The 20,297-nt window shown below is 45.5% G+C and overlaps 1 protein-coding gene across 1 annotated transcript in view; it reads right to left on the bottom strand.

The window, feature by feature from the left end:
• Positions 1-10,041, bottom strand: part of HTR4 (5-hydroxytryptamine receptor 4) — a 176,538-nt gene extending 166,497 nt beyond the window's left edge. The window contains exon 1 of the mRNA XM_044231892.1: positions 10,013-10,041. The gene's annotated coding sequence lies outside the window, so the exon portion shown is untranslated. The remainder of the gene's footprint in view (positions 1-10,012) is intronic.
• Between the last annotated feature and the right edge of the window lie 10,256 nt (positions 10,042-20,297).

Below are 20,297 nucleotides of genomic sequence, written 5' to 3'. Positions count from 1 at the left end.
ATGCAATGAAAGTGGAACTAAATAAGAAGCTGTTTACTGGAGAGCAGAGGTTCTCAAGTTTAAGCATGCCTAAGAATCACCTGCAGGCTTATTAAAACACAATCGTGGGGCCCCACTTCCAGCTTTCTGATTCAGTAGGTTTAGAGTGGAAAATTTGCTGATGCTGCTGGTCTGGGGACCACTCTTTAAGGTAAAACATCAAGTCCCCAAGTGTGTTTCACTTGCCACTGGAGAAAAGTATATGATATTAAGCAGTAGGTGGATAGAGCATTAAGTACTGTTGGATCATATGGTTAAAAATGTGTTCTCCTTTCATTTTCTATTTTAATCACTGTTATTTACGTTGAAGAAAAGAATTCAAATAAGTGTTCGTTCATCTTCGAAACCTTCCTGACATTTGGTATCTCTATTTTATAATAAGAAAAAAACAGGTCCTGAGCTCACAATCTTTTGCTAGAAATACGATTCTCTTACTGAGGTCCTCCGAGAAGCAGATCTTGAGGTAAGAATCAAATAAATGCACATTGTTCATTTGGCAGGTGCGAGTAGACCGACAGGGGAGTAATGATACAGCGGGGGGCTGGAGGGGGGAGGCGGGGGAGAAGGCAGCCGAGGAATGTGTTTAAGCCACTGAAGCTTAATCTCACACAAAAGCTCTGGGAAATGTATAAATGTCCCTCAGAATTATCCTGGACAAGTGGGGAGGTCGCTGGGTTATTAATACTCCCACAACCATCATCGGTTAAGGGCCCTACACAGGGGAAACATGGTTTCCCAGGTATCTCCAGCTCACTGTGCTTGTAAGCACAGTCAATTGTAGAAGACCAAGGGTAGCCCTCCAAAGACGGTGCAGGTTCATCATTGGAAGTCAGGACAGTGAACAAAGAAAGGGTGAGGAGGTCTGCAGGAAAATGAGAGAAACCATCCATCCATCTTCCAACCATCCAGCTGAAATCCGATATATTGTTTTGTATGTGCTGCATTTGCTTTTACAGCTACCTTCTATTGCTTGCCTTTGGCACTGGTTTCCACTTGCATTTTTGTTTCTTTGTAAAATAAATTTATTTAAAGAAAACTAATTGATCTAAAGAAACGTGTTAGGCAGATAATACTCCAGATGGCATGAGAAGGTGGTGAGAATCACAAAGGTAGTATTCAGATGATCGAAGCTTGGCAGACACTGGCATTGTGGCTTAAAGCAGAGGTTGGCATTCCTTTTTCTTTTCTCTCTCTCTCTTTTTTTTTCTCTGTAGAGGGCCATTCAGCAAATATCTTGGGCTATCTGGAGCACAAGGTCATAATCGCAACTCTCTAACTCTGCTGTTGTAGCACAAAAACCGCCACAGACAATACATACATGATGGATGGATGGATGGATGGATGATACATACATGGCTGTTTTCCAAGAAAAAGTATTTACGGGCACAAAATTTGAATTTCATATTATTTCCCCTTGTCACGAAATAGTATTCTTCTTTTGTTTGTTTGTTTTTTTTCCCAACAATTAAAAAAAAAAAATGTGAAAAGCCTTCTCAGCTCACAGGCCATACAAAAACAGGCAGCCAGTCAGATAGTTGGCCATCCCAGTTCAAAGTACGGCCTTGGTGTCTGTCCTAGTTCTGTTGATTACCAGGTATACGCCGCTGGATGAATCACTTACTTCTCTTAGCCTCTGAGTCCCCATTTGTATAACAGGGATAAGCATAATACCAACCTCATAAGGTTGTTGCAAAAAAATAAATGAAAATGAACACTTAAAAAAGTGCCCAGTGAGTCTACAATATAGTTTTTAGCCAGCTCTTGGGACAAGTCATCTCCAGGTTGGCAGTGCCCCAGTCTTTGGAGGCTGGATGTTTCCTTCTCTGTGAAGGCAGCTATACCCCTGGGGGACTGATCTCCTCTACTTTGGGATGCGGTTACAGAAATTATCCCTCTTCTCTACAGGCTAGACCCCTGAAAGCTGAGTTTCAGAATGCCTGGAGTGTCTGATACTCACCCATCCCAGGGGCCTGGAACTGAGAGGTCAAGCTAAAATTTGCAGTCCATCTAAATAAAGTCCTGAAAATTAGTGTTTTGAACTTTGCAGAATTATGTTGCTGACAACAGTGGGTCTCTAACATTAGAATACCTAGAGTCACTTGCAAAACTGCAGATCTTGGTGCCTCCTTCAAAGTATCTCTAGTCAGTGGGTCCATGCATCTGCATTTTAACAAACGTCCCAGCGATTCTGGTGCAGATGGTTCATGGAGAGCTCTTTGGGAAGCTCTGCAAAGACAGACTGCAATCCGCTCAGGTAAGCACATCGCTCTGAAATCCCCTTTAAGAGCTTTTCTTATCTATTTAAATGTCTTCTTGGCAGAAGGACCTGGATTACAGTACTTGCTATGCATGCCAAGAGAAAGGTCTCTGCCAGTCTGTTTACCTCTGTCCTCACTCTTTTCTATTCCTTCTGAACCTCCTGGGTTAGAAAACAGTTTATACAGAACTCTCCACTTCAGATATTATGTGCTGATTATCATATCCAATTAAGTATCCTAGTGCAATCTCAAAGGACATGGGCTATTTACAGCTTGCATGGAAATTCTTGAGCAGAATCTTCATCTTTACTGGACTATTAAGAAGTCCCCTCACAAAAAGCTGCTGAGCACATTCTCCCGCCAAGAGTTCCTAAATAAACCCCTTGGGGAAAAGATTTATCTAGACCCATTGATTTTAGAGGGGCCCATTTAAGGAAGAAGAGAAGAATCCTGCTGAGCCAGCAGGACAGGAACAATGGCAGATTTCTATAAATGATATTTGTTGAGCACATACTAAGTACCAATCCCTTCACCCATGTTACATCATTGTATCTTCACACTACACTCTGAAAGAGTGCTACAATTATACCCATTTTACAGATGAAGAAAGTGGGGCATAGAAAGGAGCCATTGTCCAAGACCACACCAGGCAGCGGCTTTAGAACACAGAACTTAAATCACTAGGCTATCCCATAAAGGATTTCAATAGCCCCGCATCTCAACTTTTGGGGCTCAATTTTATTAACTAGTTATTTATGTAGCTCCTCAAAACTTAGAGTGTTTTTGAAAGAGACTATTTTCACCAAGGCCCCACTTTGTTCTTAGTACTACGTGACTCTGAATTCGTTTTGTTTCTACAGTCCCCAGGTTTCCAGGTGTTCAAGATGGTGAAGTCACCCAGTGCCCCTGTCTTACAGATCTACTACTCAAAAACTTGAGATAAGAGGACACACACAAAAGTCCTCTGGACAATGTGAAAAGTTACCTAAAATGGTCATTCTCCAGCCTGTTGTTGCCATAAATTATCCTAAGTTGTTGATAGTGTATTAGTTTTGTAAAATCTTCCATGTCAGAAATTAGGTTTTCCAGAGGTCCGGGTTAGTTTGTAAAATACCAACCCTGCAGCTCTTTGCAGAGCAAGGAGATCATCATCTTTACTTGTGGAGCAAACTATCTATCACGGGTCAACGTAATGGAAATTTCAGGAGCCTGAGAATTAGGTGACCTGGGTGCTGGTCATTGCCTGCCACTAATTGACCTTGAGTGAGTCTTTCCACTCCCCTTCCAGGAGACATAATGTGACTTGATGCTCGAGAAGGAGTTGGGAGCCAGACTGCCAGGGCTAAATCTCAGCTCATCCCTCCACAAAAGGTGGTGACTTTGGGCAAGTCATGTCAACGGTTTTGGCCTCAGTTTCCCGATTATAAAAATGAGAATAAGAAACTTATTTTGAAACACCCAAATAATGGACTGACAAATGGATAGAAGGGTGGACAGACAGAAATGTGACAAAGGAAGCTAGCAAAATGTTAACTACGGAAACTCTGTGGTGAGTATGTGAGAGTTTGCCATAAAATTCTTTCAACTTTTCTCTTCAGTGTTTGGGGTTTTTTGTGATAAAATGTTGGGAAATAAAAAAAGACAAGTTTGTTAGAAGAGTTGGATGAGATCCAGAGCTTTCAGTGGTGTTCACAATAAGTGTTTGGCCTATATTATCAGTATTATTTACTGTATGGATAAAAGACAAGACAAGATGATCGATCCCCTCAGCTTCAACGATCTGTGAGTCGGAGCGATGCTAGGTGAGCCAGAGCCTGACACGCATGAGCAGAAGGAGAAGCCGGGCCACATGGCAGAGAAATCAGAGGGACAAAGAGGAGCCAGGATGCAGCCACAGACGTCTCAGAAACCAAAAGGTATGCACAAATGGAAGCAGCAGGGCCCCGTGCAAGGAGTGCCGCACATGGGGGGACCTTGAAAATAAAAACAGGTCATCTTTATTACCTCCCAAATTAATGTGTTTCTCTATCAGGCATCCCTTTGTAGGAGAAAAGCACTGGCTATAGTCAAACCTAAGATCAAATTTTGTCTCCGTCACACTAGTTGTGTGATGCAGGAGACCTTCATCCCAGTGTCCACCAAACCACTTATAACAGCAATATCTACCACTCCAGCAGGGAGACCTGTGGCAACGATGCTTCTGCTGAGCCTACTTGCCCATAAATGACTGGGCCAGTCCAATTCTCACTGCTGAGAGTTAGAACTGAGAGATGCACCCTTGGGAGTGGGTCACATCCCTGGCAAAGCCATGGAGAAAGGGCCGTGAGCTCCCAGAGCTGAGTTCTCTGTTGATGTCTTGATTCTCATTCTTCCTTGGGTCTAGTTCCCTGAATACATGAGAAAAGCTTCTTTATCCTCCCAATAATTTCCAAGTTTTGCCAAAGCAAGCCAATATTGCCTCTTATTATGGGTCCACTAATATACATATTTCATAATACAATTATCCTAACTAACATAAGAGTTTTCTTCAAGTTTCCAGGCCTTGGTTTCTCTGTCTGTAAATGAGAAACACCTACCTTCTCCCAGGGTTTTGGTATACAAATCCAAGATGGCCAGGTGTACACAATGCCGTGGCACCCGGCAAACATTCAATGAACATTATTTAAATAATGAGTTTCTGAGCTTCACAACCACTAGATCTTTCTGACCCGCTACTTGGAGCCACCTTGTTCAGGTGGGGATGTGTGGTTGTGCAAGAAGAGGCAACATTTGTGTCAAGAAGAAGGAATGGGTTGATGGAGCTTGAAATCTGGTTTGAAAAGAAAAACTGATCAAGATTTTTTTTTAAATGTCGTCGGTCACATATAAATGTTCTGACTTGAGTTTCTGTTGGGCTTCTTGGTTGGGCTAATGTTGGTCTGAACACAGGGAAAAAAAAATGCGAAGCAACTACAAGGATACCAAAGCTGGATGGACAGATAAGAAACCTTTCTTAATCTAAGAGGGACTGGTCCAGAAAGTAACTGGTAGCAGTTACTTTCATTTGGATTATCCTATGAGTAATGAGGGATTTTATCATTCCAACAGAAGTAGCCATGGGGCTGTGTAAGAAGTAGGGAGTGCAAAAAGATCTAAGATTAGAATTAACCTAACCTAGGGGTGCCTGGGTGGCTCAGTGGGTTAAAGCCTCTGCCTTCGGCTCAGGTCATGATCCCAGGGTCCTGGGATCGAGTCCCACATTGGGCTCCCTGCTCAGCAGGGAACCTGCTTCCCCCACTCTGCCTGCCTCTCTGTCTACTTGTGATCTCTGTCAAATAAATAAAATCTTAAAAAAAAAATTAACCTAACCTAGAAGTACCATAGCTCAGAAAAGGCAAAGGCTTTTATTATTAAAACATTTCAGGTGGGTGGGTTGTGAGCACTATTCAGTTCTCTCAGCCCTTACCCTGTGGTCCTCATGCTGTGGGTCACGGACCAGTAGCATCAGCATCATCTGAGATTGTGGCCAGAAATACAAATTCTCAGACCCCAAACCAGAAGCACTGGATCAGAACTTCTAGAGATGGGAACCAGCCATCTGTGTTTCAGCCCATCCTACAGATGATTCTGGAGCTCACCAAAGTTTGAGAACCGCTGTCTTAACCAATCTGCAAAGCTTGCAAAACCAAAGCTCTCGGCTTTATTTGCTGGCAGCTATCCACCCTGTGACTTTGTTGATACAGGGGCTTAGAAGCACGAGTCAGCCTTCTCAGTCAGCCTTGGACTGTCAAGCTTAACAGTATTGGGTAAGGTCGTCATTCTCACCCTAGCAATGAGCCTGCTTGGTGGCCATTTACACTGCATTTTATGTTCTTCTGTCCCAATGTGTTCACCTACTGCCTCAGTAGCAAGAAAATATTATGCAGCACGGAAGATCAAGAGAACAGGCTAAGAAGACAGAAGGAGGGAGTTGATAGAAATATGGCAACTTCAGCTGTGGGGACTAAAGAGATAGCTAAAGTTTCCATGACGGTAAGAACCTACTGGAAAATGAAATGCCTCCTCCATTGTTTGCTCCTTTTTCTCCATCTTTCCTTTCCCCGGAGCCCCCTCAGCTCCCAGTGTACCCAGCCCTGCTACCACCTCTCTTCCCCTGCTTAAACTTTGTAGCTCTTTCTGAATAACATGAATGACAAAGAGCCAGGAGAAGAAAAAGGGAGAAATGACATTATTTCAAGTGAACGCAACTGCCAACTTCAGTTTCTAGCTTTCTTAGAAGCAGACTCGGTTCTACAAACCAAACTAGGAGCTGTTTCAATTCATTTCCACCCTGTAATGTCAAGATCCCATTCATAGTTTAGTGTGGGGGCTCAGAAGAGACTCCAGAGTCAGACCCAGCTCACCTGCTTCACAGCTCAGAGGACTCAGAACACCTTACCCCACCTCTCAAAGTCTGAGTTACCTCATCTCTGCCAAGGGGCGGGGGGAATAAAAGTATCTCTCTCACGGGACTCTTAATGAAGATTAAATGAGATCATCCACGTAAAGCATTTAGAACTGTGCCTGGCACAAAATAAGGGCTGGATTAATGTGAGCTATTAGGATTATTATGATAATGTCTCCAAAATGCTTCTCAGCCTTGAGCAACATCTTGAGCATTTCCAGGCATAGCAACAAGGCAGTGAGAAACCAGACAAGATAAAGGTAAATGTGTGAGGGTGATAAAGCTGGGAGCGGGTAGAAAAGCAGCTAGCAACACACCACTTCAACGACTTATTAAATTACTTTGTCAGGAGGTATTTGGGTACAAGGCCGCAAGACTTGTGTTTGAATTACAGCGGTGATTCTCAACAGGGACTGGAGGTAGGAAAAGATTTTGTTCCCCACGGGCACATTTTTGTCGTCACAATGGGTGGTTGCTTTAGTCATTTAATGGGCACCAGAGACGCTGCTAACCAGCTGGTGATGCACAGCACAGTGCCTCACAACAACAACAAAAAATTATCTAATCCAAGATGTCAATAGCACAAAGATCTGAGAAACCCTGAATTACAACATTATGTGAAGTTTTCTTAATAAGACTTAACACACTTTTTCAATTTTCAAAAAGGTGATGGCATGGAAGATTCTGGCACTTGATGGGACATGAGAATAGATGACCTCTAAGACCCCTTCAAGCCAAAGGCTTAATGTGGGCAGTTGACCCTCAACCACAAATTTAAGTCAATAGTGTTTCCACCTTTCACCCTTTTGCCAGGATCCTTTCCCTGAGGACACATGGAACTTAAAAAAAAGATGGTTAGGTATTGGAAGACAACCATTAAGTCACCAAGGGACATGTTTCTCACTGAAGGAACACCAATCACAATCAGAGACTTGTAAAGCTGGAAGAAACCTTAGGAAGTGATCTAGGAATGAGATTCCAGTTGAAATCTTCTATCACATTTCACAGATAAAGAAACTAAAATTAAGAAAGGCCCAGAGACTCCATCTAGGTCACAGGAAGCTACCAGCTTCAGAACGTCCAGATCCTTCCAAAGAACTTACTTAACCTATTAGTCAGATAGCAATAGTATCAAGGGTCTCCTCTGGGCATGTGCTTGGCATTTTTTCAGTGATCACAGTCTTCAGCTGTTCCTACCTCTGGAAATCCCTGAATGTAGGGTTCATCTGATAAGGGGGTGTCCGTGGGAATAAAAAAAGCAAACAAAATTAGACTGAAGAAGTACTGAGAGAAAACGGGTAAGCCCCGCCCACTGATCCCGCAGCTGTGGCCTCCAATGATGAAGGGGAGATACAATGAGGTGACTTCAGTTCCCAGCCAGAGTGACTTGGAGCACAGCTGGTGGTTCAATAACAGAGGGTGGGGGAGGGTCAGGAGGTGGGGAGCAGGTTGCTTCTGCTGGGTTTCCAGTGCTCTCCTTCCATCAGAGAACTTGGGGAAGGGGATAAGGCGATGAACAGTGTCAGGGGGCCCAAGAGAAGTCCAGTGGAAGGAAATACAATCCGCTTGTTGGTGGTGAGGGCACTGTGACCCCTATAAGGACCGGTTTTAAGGAATAAAATCCAGATAAATCAGAGGAACCAAGAGCACCACTTTCCTCTGGGCCCTCCACGTGCTCAACAGGCACTAAAGTAAACACACCCCCAAGCTCCCGTGAGCTCAGAAGTGCACCAGTTTGGGGGCAGAAAGGGCGACCTGTTCAAAGGCACCATATTGATGATGCTCGCAGCATTTCTCAGGGTGAGCGCGGGGAGTGATGCAGACACAAGAAAGTTTAGGGTAAGGGTGGATGGGAAGGAAAAATAGATTAAAAAAATAGATTTTAAAAAACGACTTGAGAATGCTGAGCACTCTCTTTACTTTTTAATAATTTTCTCCACCTCATCCATTCCTGGGTGAAAGCTGCTTCTCAGAACCGAATGAATCTCATCCCCTGTCCTGACTTTTTCCTTCTTTCTAGGGCACGGCATCCGTCACGGTGTCCTTTCCCTTCACCACCTGTGCTCACCAGCAGCACACAGCAGCTCCTCCTCCCTCACCGTGGAGCCCGAAGTTCCACCGGAGGACCAGGCGGACACTGGGGGTTGGGGGGAGGAGCCCACCCAGGGAGCCCGTCTCTGCGGTATCTAGACTAGAAGGACAAGAAGGGCAAGCCTGCCTCGGTGTCCTTCCATCAAAGCCCACCTAGGAAACATTTTCTGGTTCAGTTTAATGCACCAAATGGGAAATCAAGCCCACATTTTCTCTTTAACCTTGCACTATAGGAAGAAGAGCTGGTGGCCATGACCTGTCCACCTCTGCGGGCCATCACCTCTTGGGCTCCACAGCCACTTCTTCCAAAGGCAGCTAACAGCACAGTGCCACACGCCGCTGGGGAGCACGCTGAGGGGAAATGCTCCTGAAACCAGGATTGGGATTCTGTGAAAGACAACCGCAGGAAGCTAGTCCTGGCAGTGACCGTGAACGCTTCATGCCGCACAGCGAGCCCACACACTCGCGGTCACTCACACGCGCAGCCAGGTATGCACCGAGAACCTCCCTGTCTTGTCACATACAGACACACGCAGTGAGACGGAGTTACACCCTCTCGGCCACACACCCAGGACCACGCTTCCAGTCCACACACACGTATCCAGTTACATACACGGTTATGGATGCGCTACGTTACGCGCCTCTCTCTCTCTCTCTCTCTCTCTCTCTCTCTCTCACACACACACACACACACACACAGTGCACAAACGGGCAGTTTCACAAGTACTCACACACACAAGCGCAGGGCACGGGCTCCGAGCCCGCGGCGGTCCCACGCCAGAGACGGGACCTGCACCACACCACCCGCCACCCTCCGCACCCGGGGGCCGCCACAACGCCCACCCCTCCGGCCGGGCGCGGTCTCCCGGCTCCCGCCGGCTCCCGCCAGCCCCCGTCGCGCCCCCGCCCACACACGTGGGCTCCCAGGGCCCCGGCTCCGCGCGCCCGCCGCCGCCTCACCTACCCGCCGCCCGAGGCGAGGGAGCCAGGCGCCCGACACGGTGCAGCGGCCACCCCCAGCCGCCGAGCCGAGCTTCTGCCGCCGCCGCGCTCCCAGCCGCTGCCTGCGCCCTCCCCGCCGCCCCCTCGGGTGCCGGCTCCAGCCCCCGCGCCGGGAGGCCGGCGGGCGCGCGGCGCGGACGCGGGGCTGTGGCGGCGGCGGTGGCTGGACCCCGAGGTGCCGGCCCCGACCCCCGCTCACCTGGGCGCGCCGCGCATCGTCCTTCTCCCCGGCCAGCGGGGCAGGGCTGCGCGGGTTCCACGCCCCCAGCCCCGGCGCACCACCCCCCCACCCCCGCCCCGGGAGCGGCGACGGCGACGGGTGCGAGGCGCACGCCGGAGTGGGCGCTGAGGCGGCTGCCGGGACCTTGCCCCCCTGGGCTGGGCGCGGGCACCTCCCCTGCCTGAGGGTTGCCCCTGGCCGCGCTGGCTGCTGGGTGACCTTGGGCAAGTTGGTTAACCTCTCTGAGTGCCCGTCTCCCCTCTGGGAAGAGAATAAATAAATATAAAAGCTGAAGGCGCTGGTGGTACCCGTGCCAGGGGAAATCCTAACCCCGGATAGCTTACTTCCTTCTCATGCCTCTGACTCTGCCCAGAGCTGGGTTAGTTTGCGAGCAGGGTTCAGAGTGAGCTCTTTAGCGCCCGAGATAGAGGGCTCCCAAGTTTTCCAGAGGCAGCGTTTCATTGGCCTGAAATCTTCGTAAGGAATCCTGCCCAAGAGTGTCAGTCCACTCTTGGCTTCCCTGATCTGGAAGTAGCTTGTTCTCCCAGCTCCGTCTACTGGTGACCTTGAGCACCTGGTTAGATCCCGGGTAGAGCCTCTGGGCTCCATCTGTAAAATGGGAACCAGAAACGCGCAGGCCGTGTTGAGACTTACCAGAGTTCCGGCCTGTGTGTCACTCAGTGAGATGTCATTATCTGTGAGCAACTCTGGTAGAATGCAAAACATTTTTCCTCAATATGTCTGACAATGCCCTCAAATCCTAGGGAGGAAACAATTCAGGAGTTAAGCAAGTCATGCTGAGAAGGTGCAAAGAGGGTCGTCTGCCTTTGGGGAGAAAGGGAAGGAAGCCTGGGGTGGGGGGGGCCCACAATTCACCCCCACAAGGACCACTGAGGCTGCCAGGAAGCCTGACAAAACAGGGAAGCTGTGACAGTAATTAACCTCTGAAAGCAAATAAATCTTCCAAGACTCTCTTTAAAATTATTAACTTATAATTATGAGCAAACCCCGAGTGAACTGGAAATTTAAATTAACCAAACTACTCATGCCAGAAACTTGAGCTGGTCCCTTTCTCAGCATATCTCTCCGTTGATATGCCTCTCATTTCTCCCTTCTTTTACCATGCCTGTCTGTCTTCCTCACAGTCTGTATTTCTTCCCCATCTTAACTCATACACTTTTTCCTTCTTCTTTCTCCCTTTTTCCGTTGGACATTTGGACATTTTCCGTTGGTCTGTACATCTCTTCTTAACCTTCTTTGTGCCCTGTCTGTGTCTCAACACCTCTCACTCCCAGTGTTTCCCACCCATTACTTTTCTCCCTCGCATGGATAGGTCTTGAATCTTTATTCATTCGCAATCGAACAATGGAAAAGCTGTAAGTTATTTCTCTAATGATAATAAGGTCTGAACTTAAATTTATCACTACGCTGCTGCCCTAAACCAAATACTCTTGATAAATGACCCCATTATCCTCACACTCATGGGAGCTCACCGCCTGAGTCATCTTGAACCACTGCACCTCTGTTCTTTTTCTCCCCTCTCTCCACTCAATCACTCTCCAGTGCCCAGAGAGTCTATCCCCACTCTGCCACAGGCATCTGTCCTTTCCTTCCTATTCCCACTGGGCAGTCACATTTTTTTCTGGAATCATAAAAAGGACCTTCCACCTGGTCTCTGCCCTCCAGCCCATCCTCGTTCCTGGTATCAGCCAGAATGCTTTCCCTCGGGCAGATCCCAGTGGTTTGTCACTCCTGAGCGCTAAAACCTAATGCCCTGGGAAGGCAGAAAGCGGCTTCCCAAAGATAACCATGTCCTAATCCCCAGAACCTGTGTCTATGTTACCTCGCAGGGCAAAAGGGATTTTGCATTTATGATTAAGTTAAGGGCCTTGAGATGGGAGATTATCCTTGATTGTATAGGTGGGTCCCTCATGTGTCCATAAAAGTAGAAGCAAGAGGCACAAAAGGAGATCAGAATGATGAGCTGAGAAAGACTTGAGCAGCTGTTACTGGACTTGAAGACAGAAGAAAGCATCCCAAGACAAGGAATGCAGATGGCCTCCAGAGGCTGGGGAAGGCAAGGAAACAGATGCTCCTCTCAAGTCTCCAGAAAGAAGGGTAACCCTGTGGACGCCTTGATTTTCATGCAATGAGATTCATGTCAAGACTTCTAAGCTAGAGCAGTATATGGCAACAATAAATTTGGGTTGCTTTAACCCACTAAATAACTTATTGCATTAGCAACAACTAACTAATCACAGTGCATCCCTTTTATTTACGAAGGGGCACGCCAATGCCTTATCTTGCTATGAACAGCAATCCTATTTTCAACCACCTTGCTCTACCCAAAACCTTGGCTTTCAAGAGCTCTGTCTGTTCCCTGTACACCTTCTTTTCTTCTGTCATCTGTCCTGGTGTACAATGTCCTCTCCAGAGTGCCCCCACCCCCTCCACCTTCTGCTGCGACATTGCCAGCCCTGACACTTTCTAGTGCATGTGGGTTCCATGGAGCCGTTCCTGATCCCTCCCTTTGATTCTCCAGAACTTCATATTTGTCCACGTATATTTTCCATGTCAAATGGTGTTTTCTAATGGGAGAGATGGGGAATAAGACTGAGGACAGGACTCCAAATGCTCAGGTCGAAACTGCTCCTGGCTCTCTGCTCTCACAACACCATGTTCATCTCTCATTGTAGCAGTTACCGCCACACTGTGCTGATTTGCAAGTTATTTCTGGGTCTGCACGACTCACTGGATGGTAAGAGCCTCCAAGGTGGAGACCGGGTCTTACCTCCCTTTCTGTGTCCCAACCCCTAGCATGGTGCCGGGCACATAGTAGGGACCCAATAACTGCTTTGAGTGGATGGATAGGAAAGCAAGTGCAGTGTCTGATTATGTTGAGCAGACAGGCTATTAATAAATATTTCTTGCACCATCTGTCTCTATTCAGTTGGGGTGATCGATAGAAACACCTCCGTTAATGCAATGTGGTTTTAAATAGAGTGAGCTGATGCATGGCTTGAACCGTAGACTTTTTCTTTCCTTTATTTAATGTTTGTTTGTTTCTGGTTTTGTTTTGCTTTTACTGAAAAAGAATGCCACAATAAAAGGGCTATTTTTTAAAAATCAGTCCTATTTTTAAAGGGCTATTACTTCAAGTAAAATCATTATAAACATGCAAACTCTTTGGCCCAGCACTTCTGTTTCTTAAAATGTGTCCTAAAGGGTATTAAGTCTATGTGCACAACGATAACCTAAGAACATGTTATGAAGATCTTTTATAAGAGTAAATAATTGGAAATAACCCAAATGTCCAACAATAGGAGATTAGCTAAATATATTATCTCTACCATGAGATACCATCCAGGCATTAAACATGATTTTGTCTATTGGTATCTATTATATAGAAAGATTCATGTGAATATTTTTACATTCTTTGTTATGCTTACCTGTATTTGCTAACCACCATACGACAAGCATATATTTAGAAGTTAGGTTCAATGATTTTTAAAACTAGCTTTGCCTCCAGAAGGAAAGTTATATAAAACTTCAGTATTTTTCCAAGTTCCAAGAAAATCTATCTACAGATAATTCTCTGATTACGACAAAAACAAAGTCACAAAAGGCTTGAAATACAGCCCAGGCCTGTCTTCATTCTACTAATCCATTCACTCTAGGAATATTTATTGTACCCTCTCATTTAAGGCCTTTGGTAGCAAGCAACAGGAAAGGACTTTAGCTAATGTAAGCCAAAGGGAAATTGTTGGAATACTATCCAAAATCTCACAGAATCCCCAAGATGCTGGGAGCCAGGCTTAGAGAAGCAGTTACCCACAAAACTCCAGAAAACCAAGACGCAAAAAGCACACTAACTGCGTCACAGAAAAACTCCATCAGAATGGTGTGCCATCCGTCCTGACACAGGGAATGGCCTCCACCAGTCTCCATCCTTGGGCCACTCACCCAAGGTCAAAGTCACTGGAATATACCCCAGACTGGCCAAGCCTAGCTTTGTGTCTCCTCTTTCACCCATTCTGAATCACAGATGAAGGAGAGAAAGCATCAGGTCCTTCCACCAAGACTATGCTATGGGGGAGATTTTATTGCCCCAGTAAATTTGGGATGCTGCTAGAAAGATAAAAGGGCCGCTGGCAGTGTGAGGATAATAAGCGGCCACTGCCGGCCCCTGCCACATACTGTTCCAGCATCCAGGCCCGATTTCTCATCCAGGAACTCTCCAGCATGAAAAGCTCAGAGGAGCTACCAGGCCCAACACACAGCTCAGAGGAGATGAGGAAGTCCTCAGTTCTATTAGGACATTGATAAACTTGAATAATGTTGAGGTTTTCTTTGGTTAACTTCTTCCAGTCTGCAGAAACAAATACATACTGTTTTTCTCTTCTGGTTGTCTACACTTGACCTGTGGGGTACACATATCTTCTGGTGTACTTACTGCCCAACAGCCGGCCGTGCGGTGAATATCTTATCAGCGCCACACTATGGGGGTCATCTTCAAAGTCTCAAAGTTTGTATTAAGCTTCTTTCACTTTGGCTGTCTTCATTACAAGTGTGTGAAAAAGAGAGAGAGAGAAAGTAGACAGAGAGCTCTTCTTTGTTCCGAGAAGATGGAAATTAAATTCCAAATCCAAATTGCTGAAATAAATCAGTGTTCCCCTTCGCACTCACAAACTTGAAGTCTGCATACCTTCCATCCACTTAACTGCTGCTAAAAATTTAAACAGTTGAACAAAGAGTTTTAACATAGTTGCAAAGGCACGGAAACCAAACTGTGGATACCCTTCCTAGTCATGAAGCCAGGCCAGCCTGGTTTCATTTTAACCAACTACCCAGAATAAGTGAGAGCCTAGCACAAGACACAGTGGAATCCACAGGCACACGGATCATTCACAGGAGTCCTCAGTTGACTGTATAGACAACCGTTCTGTGTCAGGGGAACAAGTTTGAACAAAACTTTCTCTAAATGCAGTTCTGAAACGGAGAAGGCTCAGCAATTTGTTGTTTGCAAGAGCGGGATCTCCCTGAGAGGGCCATGTTTATTCTCATTTTGTACCACGTCCTGGACTGCATGATTATCTCCCGTGCCCCAAACCCAGCTCAGACCCTATGAGAGGTCCTGGGGCTCAGCCCTTGTCCTCCTGGACTCTGCCCCCTCTGCCCAGGCAGCGCAGCTCACAGCGCCCTCCTCTCCCACTGTGCTCCAGCCACAGGACTCTTCAGGACTCTGCTCAGAGACCGCCCTCTCTGGCCCGGGTCTTGCACTTACTGTTTTGTAGACCTGAAAGGCTTCTCCTCTGGTTCAACCTTAATATCTCTTACAGCATGGTTTCCTCTTGACCCCTTATCCCGTCTTGTGATTTTCTGTCCTGGCACTGTTTATATAACGAATGGCCCTCGTCTCCGTCTGTAACTGATTCATTGATAGATTTTTTTACCTGCTTACTTTCTGCCTCCCCAGTAAAATATAAGCTGCTAGACGCAAGAGACTCTGCACTTGAGAAAGAACCTGACCTAGAGTAGACACTCCCTTGGTAAGAGCTGACAAATGGGAGAACGACCCAGACATCTGAATTTGCATCCAGAGCTTTCATGCTTCCAAGCGGTGAGCGTGCTTCTAGGAACCGAGGGCCCCTGGGGGCCAAAAGAACTCACATCCCCGTGGATGAAAGTATGATCTCTCACTTCTACGGGAGACTGTGGCTTCAGGAGAAGTAGACTCAGCTGCAGGAGGCATTGGGAAACAGAACAGGTGGTTCAGATGCACTGACTTCCTGTGTCAGAAACCAAACGGTGGGAGAGGAACCACGGAAGGACGAGAAAAGCCTCCCGCTGCCTCTCACCCGGAAAGAGGTGCCCGGAAGTCAGTCTAGTCTAAAGGGAATTAACAGGATTAGGCAAGAGAATATGAGACCACATAAATTCAAGATAGAGTGTTCTTAATAACTTGCTATGTGGCAAAGTCTTTATGAACCAGCTCTTTGAACACTGAAAGGCCAACGCCTGAAGCAGCGAAGAATAGAGGCCGATAAAGAGTGACCCAGCAGAGTTATCACGTCCTGATAAGAGGCTCTGGCCCTTTTTTGTGTTTAGCTGTTCTTTGTCCTCTAGTCTTCCTGATATTGTTGGGTTTAATCTATTTACATTTGAAAAGGCCATTAACGAATTCATGTTTTAGTATCAATAAAAATCAAGTAAATGAATATTTAGTCTATCCAGAAGGAAAATGAGAAAATAAAGTGTCCGAGGACAACTGGATCAGGGAGACAGACAGCATGTGACCTGCCGGGCAAAACTCTAGCACGACTGAAGGTTTACAAATCATTTCTTAATTTATAGGTAGTAAAATTCACTGGGTTTCTTGTTTGTTTGTTTTTTTTTATTTTTGTTTTTGGTGTGGAGTTCTGTAAGTCTGGGCAAATGTATAGAATTATATGACCACCACCACATTCAGGTTATGGCAACACTGAGTTTTAACGTAGATAGGGGTATTTCAGGATAAATTAATTCTTTTAAAAGATTTTATTTATTTATTCATGAGAGACAGAGACAGGCAGAGGGAGAGGGAGAAGCAGGCTCCCTGCTAAGCAGAGTCTGATGCAGGACTCGATCCCAGGACCCTGGAATCATGACCTGAGCCAAAGGCAGATGTGAAACCCACTGAGCCACCCAGGCGCCCTTAGGGTAAATTTAATGGGACATGTTTTACTAGCTTTGGCTAATATGAACAAATCTAGTCCTCCTCCCTACTACCCATCCTCCCCCCCCTTACAAGTTAGTCCCATGCAGAAACTTGGAAGCTTTTATCCTGTCACTAAGAGACGAAGCTTGAAAGAGGGCAGAAGTGGCTGCAATAAGGAAAGTGGGCAGATGTGGAATGGCCTCTCACCCCACCAGATTCCTTGGACTGGTTTGAGCTATAGATAGTCAAAAGCAAAAACCAGTAGGGACATTCAGGAAAAATTCATGAGACATGAAGCACAAGTCAAGATTGTGTGTTCAGGGCCCAACTAATAAAGCTGGGCTCAGACCTGGGGAGAAGGCCATGTCCTGGCATTTGGAGAGGCAGGTCATTCTAAGCCCCGGCCCTAGCACGGGCATTGGTGGTCTCATGATAGGATCTTTGTGATGCAAGGGGTCAGAGCAGACAGGGACAAGTAAGTATGGCTGACATGTTTGGTTTGGGGGTGCGTGTGTGGTGTTCCTTTGGGGTCTCCTACAGAGAATAAGGGGCACTTACAATAGGTTGCTTAATGATGGTTTGACCTAACATTTCATGTTTAAAGAGGGCAACCTGGGTACTAAGGAGTTGACACATGTCTGTCCTGCAAAAGATTTACTAGTTTTCTATGTAGCAGGCCCCATGCTCCACCATGGGGATATGAAAAATAAGAAGATAGATCCCTCTCTGTAAATCTCTCAGAGCCAGCTAGAGGAGATAGGGCTGGACAGAGATAATTTCAATATATTGGGCAAGTTAATCGGGCATACATGGAAAATGGAGCTCAGGGCATTTATTACTGTTGTAGTCATTATTTTATTATTACATAACAAATATTTATGGAGCGCATACTATTTGCTAATCACTGTGCTGAGAAAGGTTTAGGAACTTGATATTGATGGAACATGACATGGTTAAAAAGTGGCGGGGCCAAGATGGGAATTCAGGCTCTCTGACTTCGAAGGCTTTGCTGTGAGCAGCCATGGAACAGAAATTATAACGTTAACAACAATAAGGTATAAACAACATGAACAGTTGATGACATTATATGTATTGGGGCTTCACTATCTCCTACAATGTTAAGAGCAGTTATGCAGAGGGAAACAATAAAACAGGCCAGATTTCTGAGGCACGAGAAAGCGGAACAGGGTCCAGGATATTAGATAGAAACAATTCAGCGGGTGTAAGACTGTCTCCACATTTGGAGCCGTCTAGCACTGGAGGTACCAAAGCACTGGCTGGCTACCATCTGCCAGGAATGCTGAAGCAAGAACCCCTGCTCCAGGTGCGAGGTTCAACATCACCTCTGCCACTCTCTCAGCTCAATGATTCTCTCTGATGCTGAGATTTGAAAGCTCAGTCTCTTGTGCCAGCTCCTTCTCCGGCGAACACTTAAATGTCACAGCCCTTCCTCTTCTTTCACTCTCTCCAGGCCCCCAGACTCTTTCATCCACAAGGCTTGCTTTAATTATCCTTTGTAAGCTAGCAAGTCCTCAGTTTTGCATGTCAGCCCAGAGTATGTGGTCTAATTTGGCCTGGCTGAGCACGGAAGAGACATCAAAACACAAAGAAACGAAAAGATGCAAATTAGTTCAAATTGGAGTCTAGGAAACTTACAGAAATGGTAAAGATGTTTGATGGTGCTTAAAAGCTTTGAACTTGAATGACACAGACTTGTGTTTTTTGACCACTTAGAAAGGTAATGTAACTGAGCATATCATTTGGGCCTTCCGGGACAACATTTATAATGTCATAATGATTTAAGTGTTGTTTTCATAATGATCGATCCAGGCATGAGCAAGTGGTCCAATCTGGGCCAATGATACACAGAGAGACTTAACCGGGAGTCTGGGAAGAAACAGTTTTTGCTTTCCCCTAATCAGTCTCAGAAAAGTACATCTCCCACCCTCTCGGTACAGTGAGATATAAGGATACAATCACAGGAAATTCCACAGCCATCTCTGCCCTTGTAGGGACACCCAGACTGGGGGTAAAACAGTGCATGAAAAGGATGAGTGTGAATCTCTGAGAAATGGAACTAAAGTCCAGATGATGTTATCATCTGCTGGATCAAACTATACCTGAAGCCGTAGATAACCCTTGAACTATTCAGTTATGTAAAGCAGTTTTTAAGGGCCTGCCAAATATTCTTCATCTACATCTATGAATGACAAAACCTTAATTTTATTCAATAGTGCACTGATTCCGAATAAATAACTACATTCCCTGCCTCCTAGCACACAGCTGAGCTCTGGCCAATGAAATTTAAAGAGATGTGCTATAGGGAACTTTTGGGAAAATGCCTTCAAGCTTCTTGATATGCCAGGGGCATGCCATATTTCTTTTGATCCTTATACCTTCTTGTGGAGTGAGGAGCAGCAATAGGCATTTTGGAACCATGAAGATAGAAGCCAAGAGGAAGCAAAAAACTAGCAAAGCCTAAGTCCCTAAAACGTGGAGCTTACATAGCAAAGACTGACTGCCTGTCTTCAAGCTTCTTTTCCCTGAGAAAAGAAATGGTAAAGTGTCTGAATTATGTGTCTTTCATTATATTTAGTAAAGCTAGTCCTAACCAACATAGCTGTTTTTTTTTCCTGTGATGTGCAAATTTAAACAGTCCTGATAGATGAACTTGAAGAAAAAAAAAAATTATCTTCTCAGAAGACAACCGACTTTTTGGTGGTAAAAAGATAGAGGGGTGACTATCACTTTTCCTATAAGTACTTCATTATTTCACTTTTTTAAGCTTTGGTGTAAAAAATAAAACATGAAGACAATGCAATGAGGCCTAGAAAAGCCCAGAATAAGGAGTAATACATCAAAATATAAAGAGGATTGATGTTATACAGAAACCCTGAATGGTTCTCTATCTAAGGGAAATTTTAAATTATGGAAGAAATTACTAGAAAGCATAGTGTATATATGTACACACACACACAAACACACACACACACACATACACACACACACATATCAGAACAAGGTTGCATGGACCATTAAATGATATGAGAAAATATTCACAAAATATTGTTAAGAGAAAAAAAATGGAATGCCTGATAGTATGTTTAAGAGCATTCCAACTGTAGAAGTGACTGTGGTACAGGATTAAAAACTATGAAGAATTTCATAAAACAGCCATGGTTATTTCTGGATAGCAGGCAGAATCGTAGCTCCTACTTGGTTTTTTGAGTTACACCTTTTAGTGTTGGTCAAATTTTCTGCATGCAGTGTGCCTCCTTGATAATCAGAAAAAAGCAATACACTTCCTTTCAAATGTTTTAAAGATATTCTTTAATTGAAAAGAGTGCTGGGCACTGATACCATAGCTCTTTGGGAACACCAACTGGCATCTGGCGTGCTGAGGGAGACTGGAGCTGGGGATGTGCCCACAGGAGGGCTCAAAGCCATGGGAAATGAGGCAGCTTGGCTCCAAAGGCCAACTGGGCTGTCCTCACAGTCTTGTGAGAGTCACACTTCTCAGGGCTCAGAGCAGCAGGTGTGGCCTGAGACAAACTTGCTGAAACGGAG

Source organism: Neovison vison, chromosome 1 (genome assembly GCF_020171115.1).
Source record: "Neovison vison isolate M4711 chromosome 1, ASM_NN_V1, whole genome shotgun sequence".
Taxonomy (NCBI): domain Eukaryota; kingdom Metazoa; phylum Chordata; class Mammalia; order Carnivora; family Mustelidae; genus Neogale; species Neogale vison.
The sequence above is the reverse complement of the archived record's forward strand: the minus strand, read 5'-3'. Positions and strand labels throughout refer to the sequence as shown.